This window comes from Malus domestica, chromosome 05, assembly GCF_042453785.1.
Source record: "Malus domestica chromosome 05, GDT2T_hap1".
Lineage (NCBI taxonomy): Eukaryota > Viridiplantae > Streptophyta > Magnoliopsida > Rosales > Rosaceae > Malus > Malus domestica.
The window spans coordinates 7,181,108-7,189,777 of record NC_091665.1 but is presented as its reverse complement, the minus strand read 5'-3'; positions in this window follow the sequence as shown (position 1 = coordinate 7,189,777).

Below are 8,670 nucleotides of genomic sequence, written 5' to 3'. Positions count from 1 at the left end.
GAATCTAGTTCATTTGATATTTAGTTGTTTTAAAAATTTATGTGCATTCTTAACTGTCGGTACTAAAAATTTATTTACATATTTTAGATGTTCATTCACGGCTAATAGACTTATACTACTAAGACATGATATGTGTCCTTTATTTTTGCAGTATTCTAGACAAGCATTATAAATATTTAAGGATTGATTGCACCGTGGTTTACCGGGTTGTTGATTTGAGGATTGAGGTAACTGTTGCTTTCTTTTTATTGCAAGTTTTCCGAATATCTATTTCACTGTTTGGTAGTGATGCTGGGCTGATGTTTATATTGATTCTATGTTGAATTTGCTTTGATCTGGACTAGACAGCAGTTGGAAAATGAGATAGCCAATGAAGTGGATATGTACTTCAATGATCCACATCAAAGCCTAACATACGAGGGTTTCAATCTTTTGGATTGGTGGAAAGGAAATTGTGCTCAATATCCAACTCTTAGTAAAGTTGCTAAGGATGTATTGGCCCTTCCTAGTAGCACCGTTGCTAGTGAGAATGCCTTTAGTCTTGGTGGGAGAGTTGTTGATCCTTTTAGAACTTCCTTAACACCTAAAACGGTTGAGACTTTAGTGTGTACTAGTGATTGGCTTAGAGGAAAGGAATTTTGTTTCTACAAGGAGCCTACACTTGACGAATTCCATTTCTACCAAGAGCTTGAACGCTTAGAAAGAAGTAAGTAAACAATTTAATTTCCTCTTTTATTTTCTTAGTATTTATTATCTATTAGACTATAATTCAATGTAAATGATTTGTGGTTTATTGTTTTAGGCACGGCTAATTTGGGAGGTGAGGAGAATACAACACAAGAAAATGAAATGCCACCTCCACCTCCTCGACCACCTCAAGTTCAAGTTCAACAACGTCAAAATCAATCACTACCTCCACAACCATCCTTTGTAAGGGGAAGGGCTTAACCATCAACATTAAGGGGAAGAGCACAAGTACCAACAAGAAGGGAGCAACCACAAGCATCAACAAGATCTAGTGGCCGAAGAGGCCAACAATCTTCATAAACTTTAAGCTTTGCTTTTTGGCTTTTGGTTTGTAACTTAATTATTGAAACTTTGGCTCGTATTTCTTTTGGGTTTGTTACTTTATTTATTTTAAAACCTTGGCTTGTAACTAATTTTTTTGCTTTTGTATTTGTTACTTAATTTATTTTTATTGCATGCATTTGTAGTAGAAATTGAATAGGCAAATTTATGCTATTGTCATTATGCACAAATTTGTGCTATTGTCATTGTGCATAGATTTGTGCACACTGCACAGATTGGGCAGATTGGCACATTGCACATATTTGTGTTATGGTTTTATTCGTTGAGAACTCCATGTCATTTCGTGTTTTAGTTAGTTAGCAAAATTTCTCCTTAAAAAACAAAAACAAAGAAAAGATTTGTGTCTATACAATTATATGTTCAACAGATTGGCAGCCCAAAAGAATACCTGTATCAAATTTTAGTCCAAAAGCCCAAAACTATTTTGGGATTACCGATTTGTCCCAAAATCCCGAAACTATTTCGGGATTCCCAAAAATTTGGTTTGGGATTGGGATTGAAATTGGGATTCCCGAAAATTTCGGTTTGGGAATCGGGACAAGGGTTTCGGTATGGGATCCCATACCGAACCACCCCTAATTAGGACTTTATTTTCTAGTATATTTTATTATTATTTGGTTTCGTAGTTGGAGCCAAAGACTTTTATTGAGGGGTCGTTTATGTATAGCGATATAAGGTTTTGGCCGACGCTAGTCTCTTTCTACTTCTTCTTTTACGCGATTTTGGAGATAAGAAATTGGCTAGGTACTTGAAGATTTTCATACTTTTACTTTAAGGTGTTTTCAATCTTTTTCTTCATAATAATTTTCTATGACTTTAATTATGAATATGCATAACTAATCCGTTTTGCTAGGGCGAAACCTTGAGCCTTAGCATAAATATGTAATTTTTATTTAATTGCTTATGATTGATTGCATGCATGCTTTGAATTATTGATCACCGTTTTAAATTATCTAATTGTCTTGATGCTTGATCACTATTAGGATCTTTAGAAAAGTAATTTGATGCAATTTTGGTTGGAATGTTCCCTGAAATTGACGCTGGCTTCTTGTGGTTAATAATGTAATTTTGATAGGAGCATATTTATGCGACTTAGTTGGCTTGTTCTTGTGCATTTATGTCGTGTTTCCTTAGTTATTTTAATGTTTAAAGTCATTTTCGTGTGTTTTCAGATTTTATGGACAAAGTAGGCAAGAAGATGCATTTTGGAGGCCTTTGGAGCATGTTTCGGGCTTGGAATGGATAGCAAATGCATGGGCCAAGTGGATGGACGAATTTGAGAACTAAAGAGGCCAAGAATATGAAGAATTATGGTCCAAAAGATGAAGAAAACAGCCCAAAAATCTGTCACCCCAACTTGCATTCCTTGCCATGCAAACCACATAGAATTCCCTTTGGATTCCATGCCATGCTTGATCACTCTTGTCCCCTACATAATATCTAATTTCATGCTTCAATTCATTTAATTATTACACTCAATTGCTTGATACCTCTTGTTCCCTTCACTCATTAGATTTTAGACAACATTTACATCCATTACATGCACCAATTGATGCTCCATCATTCACATTTGGAATCCAATGCCATGTGCAACACATGTTGTTGCACCTTTGACCCATTTGTTGACACATTTCACCTCCCTTTCCATCTCTATGCAATGTACACAATCATTCATGCTCCCTAGCTACGACACCACTCCATTTTACCCTTCACACTTTGCATCATTACTTCATTTTCACCCTTGGACCATTGCACACCACACACACAAATTGCCATGCATTTCATCCTTAACCTAACCTGATTTTCTAAGGTTTTTGGGGCCTATAAATACATGTTTACACCCCTTGGCCAAAGGACAATCCCCCATATTCATCATTTTATCACAAAAATTCGTCCATACACACCCTAGGAAGCAAAACACCCCAAAAACACCATTCTAGTGCCTAGAAAACATAACAGCCACTCCACCTTCTTCCACCCTCTTTGCCTAGTTCTCCACCACCCTCCAACCATCAAACACTCCTCCACACTCACCCTAAACCCTTCCATACCATTCCCCATCCATTCTACATCATAAAACTACCCAAAATCTGTCCATAACCCAATCTGCCGCAAGCATAGGGAAAGGAGGAATCTTGGATGCACTTGCTACCAAGTTGGAGCATTTTAGGTGTTTTCTTTCCTTTGATTTTAATGTCTAATTTTATGTATCTTTGCTTTGTGAGTATGAGGAACTAAACCCCTCTTAGTTAGGGGGTGATTCGAAACTATGTTCATACTTGCAATATGATTTGATTACATCCAGTTGTGATTCATAAGTTGTGATTCATAAGTTGTGAATTCAATTTACTTATCCGTTCATATAAAAACTAATTTGTGTATGTTGGTTAAGAGTGCACGCTTAATTTTCATGCATGAATTTGACGCTAGAATATAAGGGAGTTTCACCTAATCGTTATAAACTTATATTCACAAGTAGTGAAGGTTGCTAGTCACAATCACGTTAAGTAAACTCTTGGCATAAGTTTCATGCAAATCATAGTAACGAGTGCCTCGTCAATGCTTATGTTTTTCATAGAACTTAATGATTCTTGCTTGTATCTCTATTATGCAATTCATGTAGGGAACTTGTAGGGAATGTTTTGGGTTGTCGTATGCAATCATCCAACCTAATAACTTGTGGAAAAAACTGAGGGTTAATTAGTGCAATTCACGGTTAATTTGGGGCGTTGAGTATTCATAGCTTATCGAAAAGCAACTGGAAATCGTTTTGTATGCAAGTGTGACATATGTGGAGAAGAACCTCCTAGCTAATCTTCCATCCATAAGTTTCATTCAAATTCACTTACAATCTGTTTTGTTTTACAAAGTTGTTTTGTTTTCAAATTCATTAAAACCAAAATCCCCCTTTTACTTTATTGTTTCAAAGTGTTTAATTTCTGTTTTGGTTGTGTGTTAGAGTGTTTTGATTCACCCAAATTTGTCTAAGAATTTGTTTACTTTGTTCTTGTCTTAATTTAATTATTTTCGTCGAAAATCAACCCCATCTTATTTCTTTGAGTCATATTAATTAGAACTTGTCTTAGATTATGTTTTTAAGTGTTTTAGTTCATTAGAAAACCAAAATTTGTCCAAGTTTGTGTGAGAGTCCCAAAATTGCCCAGATTGTGTTTTTAAGGTAGTTTTGAGTGTTTAGGGGCTGTTTTGAGTCTTTTGGTTTGTTTTAGTGTTTTAAAGTATAGTTTTGCATTCTTTGAGTCTAGTTAGTGTTTTAAACTTTGTTTTTACGTTTTCAAGTCAGTTTCCAAGTGATTTAGCAATCCCTCCTAATCCCCGGCCTAGAACGATCCCTACTTACATACTTTACTACAATTGATAAAAAGAGGGTTTAATTTGTGTGTTTAGTTATTTTACGCATCAAATTTCACTTAAGATGAACACCATGTCTTAAGGGTTGCATGGTTTTTCAAAGGATTTTCAAAAAACATAATGAGTCTTTCATGTTCATATTTGATCCGAACGTCCGGACGGATTGCATGTTAGATATACGTTTTATGTTGGAGGTTCCAAGTAGAATATATATTAGGAAAACCTTACCTTCAAAGTGTCATGTATAGATCATAAGTAATTGGTAAAAATACATAGGATTGCTAGGTGATGGCGGAATTCTAGTGCTTTTATAAATTGGTATTTAAAAACTCTTTTCTTTTATCGTATTACTTTTGGGCGAATTTACTATTTGTTTTTAATTAAAATTCGTTTTTAATATTACCCAATTTCTAAATTTTTAATTTTAAGGAGTCAATTATGAATTATTTTTACATAAATTATTTAAATAGTCATTGTGGAGAACAACCTTGCATGAACATCTATACTACAACATCCTTGTACTCTTGCAAGTATTTTGTGTGATTTTAACCTTCCTTTCGTAGGTACTAAAAATCCTATCAGTAAGCCCTGCAAATACGAAAAAAGCGAACAAGTTTGTGAAACAATTTCCTTTGATTTAGTTGGGTTCTTTCATGCCCATTCGAACCGCAATTTTTTCAAATTCTTGAAATATTTGAACCTAATCAAATTTGATACCAAATTCAAATGAATGAATCTTCGATTCTTCATATAAAGTTTAGGGTCATTTTTCTGATTGCGTCATTTTTCTGATTTCGAAGAGAGATCTGTGAGCTATGGGTTTTTTGGGTTGAGCTTAGATCTGTGAGCATAACATATATAATAAAAAATGAAAAATGAAAAATGAAGGATTTGCGTCTCCTCCAAGAAACACCAAACCAATCACTTCAACTCCAAAAATCCATCAATCAAAAACCAAAATTAAGCAAACCCAGTTCACAAAACCTACGAATGAAAAGGTAAAAATTGAAGAAGATGAGTGGGTTATAGAGAGAGCTCTCGCGCATATTCGAAATGTAGAGAGAGAGGAGAGAGAGAGAGAGAGAGAAAGAGAGAGAGCTTGGATGAAGATGGGTGGGTTAGAGAGAGCTCTTGGATGAAGAAGATGGGTGGGTTAGGGTTATTTGAACTAGAATTGGGGGAGAGAGATTTTCTCTTTCTCCTCTCTATTTCTCTCTCTACAAAATGAGAAATGAGAGTTGAAATTTCTAGATAACCCATTTATATGGGAGGGAAATTTGGTCATTTCAAGGTGTAGAAAAAAAATCTTATTTTTGTCCGATTATTATGCATGGCATGTGCATATTTGAAATGTCATATTTATGTCCCAAGATTAAGAAATTGTCCTATTTTTTGGTATTTCCCTTAATTTTATCTTTAATTTTTATAATGTATTGACACTAATTAATGTTTTATTTATCTATGTTAAAAAGTCTATCTCCCGATTAGTATAAATATACTCATCTAGAGCATAACTTTGGTAAATGTTCCATAGCACATTATTTTCTTGCCCACTACTTGAGTCACAATATAGCTTACTAACTTGATCGTTGGATAACGTTTGGTTGGTAGATACGCCCTGATCCCGGTGTCCGAAGGACAACGGGATGGCCACGTGCTAGCCGACACCCGAGGGTGACACAAGCTATTTCATGAATGCATATGCTGAGAACATGTAAAACATGCATATAAAATTCGCATGTAACAACGCAATATAGTAATCAAGTACAAACCTTAATAAAATATAATATTCAACTGCCAACAATTTAAAAGTGATAATGCATGACATGTTCAGAGCATACTACTACTTCGAAAAACAAGCGGAAGGAATATTGGAAGGTGCGATTACAAGAGATATCCTATGCAGAGAGGACACAAATTCACTGATACGGGAATGCCTCGTAGCTTGGGTTGTATGCCTCGTTCCTAAGTCCTAAGTCCTAAGGGGTGCAAAACAAAACATGAGTGGACCAAATTTATATATATGTAATACTAAAATAGTTATTCTTCAACGTACTAAGCCCCAGCTTTAGAAAACTCATATAGCATAATAAGTAATAGGTTTTCCGAAAACCCTAGCATGCCATAAAACCTTCGTAAAACATATATCGTATATAGTGTGCTTAGTAGTGGTATCACAATCGCCAGAAGGCACTACATCGCTCACCCGAAGGCATATATAAATATCTTTCACCTGAAGGCACTACATCGCCTACCTGAAGGCATATATAAATATCTTCCACCCAAAGGCACATATGTATGAATATCCACTAAGTAAGCACAAAAAATCATGAACATAATCTTTCCAAAATTTATCTCATCGGAGCTCAATAGCTCAAACATCATATCATAAATCTTATTCATAAATATCTTATAAACGTAAATTCGATAAAGCATGATATTTAATAAAGCATAAATCTGATAACTCAATAAACGTAGTCATAAAATCATGCTTTTTATGTATGCATTTCTAGTAATAAAATCATGCATTTTGGAAGGGGTCAACTCACAAATATTCCATCGTCGAAGAGTCATTCGAATTAGGGAGGATAGAAACGCCACTAACAAACTCACCTAAGCACATAAAGGGACCAATTAATAAAACTCTACTAAAACGATTGAGTTTGGGAAAACAGAGATCATAATCAGATTCATGACGTCGAAAAACCTAAAGGGGGACCTTGGGTTCCCCCAAGTGCCGCCATGGGGTTACAGCCCAGGAGGCCACGCGCTGAGATGAGTCGCCAAAACATTTTCTGGCACCGCGGTTGACAGCAGCGGAGCACAGTACCTTCGGTAGAGGCGCGTGTGCTCCACGCACCAGCCATGGTTGCACCACGCGCAACCTCATGCGCTCGCGAGTAAAGGCTACTTGCCTTCTTCGCGAGGCTTGAAATTGGCTAGTTTCTGGGCTCAACTTCCTGAGCTCCGTTCGAGCTCGTTTCTTAACCATTTTTTATGTTTCAAAAGTCAAAATGAAGCTTGACACGAGGAGAAGAGATTCATACCAAGTTGGGCCTGAGTTGTGGCTAGAGTTGGCCGAAAAATGGCTACAAAGTGGTGGTCTTCGCCGGAAAACTGGGAAAGCTTTCCCTGTGGGTTTCCTACATCCAAACATCACCAAACTTCTCAAAACTACTCCTAAACATACATCAAAGCACGATCTACAACTTTTAGACAAGGTTTGAGGCTTATCTTCGTTAGAGAACGTGGAAACTCGCCAGAAAGCTTTGATGAATAGTGAGTTCACCATGCAACGAATGATGAGGGGTTTTGGGGTGTTTCTCGTTCGTTTCTAGGTTCACAACTAGGGTTGTTGGGTGGTGGGAGGTGTTGTCATTGTTGTTTGTTGTTGTTGTTGTTGTGTGCGGTGCCCTTGGGGAGGGCAGTTCCAAAGAGAAATGAGAGGACCAAGAGTGAGAGCTTAGAGAGAGAGGGAGAGAGAGAGAGAGGTATATCAAAGAGATGGGATCACAGGGAAAAGTGAGAGGATTGGGGGACAAGAATTCATTGTGGGCCCCAGTGGCTCACACATTAAGGTCATTAAAGATAAAACACGAAATATCCGAAAAACGTTCGACGTTTCATAATGTAAAATCTTCGTTATAACTCCAAATTCGAATCCGTTCGTGCCCACACCTTCGTGGTGATGAGTACAAAAAGAATAGACTAAGAAAATTAGTCATACACGTTACGTTGAGATGGTCAACAAAAGTCAACGTTCATGCCTCAAGGGTAATTTGGTAATTTCATATGTTCGATACAATAAAATATGACAAATTTAGGACGGGGTATCACAACCACACTTGTAATTCAAGTTGAATGTGCTTGTTTGCTTTCTTCTAGTTATCCAGGCTTGCAGACCTCTTCCATCCACAACAGTGTGCAGATTTGGTTCCAACAGTACTCGAATGACGTGAATTTATCTCATGAAAACCAAAGGTGAAGTGAATGAATTATTGAAACAGTGTCATAAGATGATTCAATGTCAGTACAAGTTTCAAATATAGGTAATCCGCAGTGATAATGAAGGTGAATATTTGAGTACCGAATTGATGTAGTAGTTGTCCAAATTGTTCATCAGAATACATATTCCTATATACCTCAGCAAAATGGGGTGGCTGAGCAAAAGAATCAACATGTCGTCGTAGCGGACTGATGACTCAACTGGTT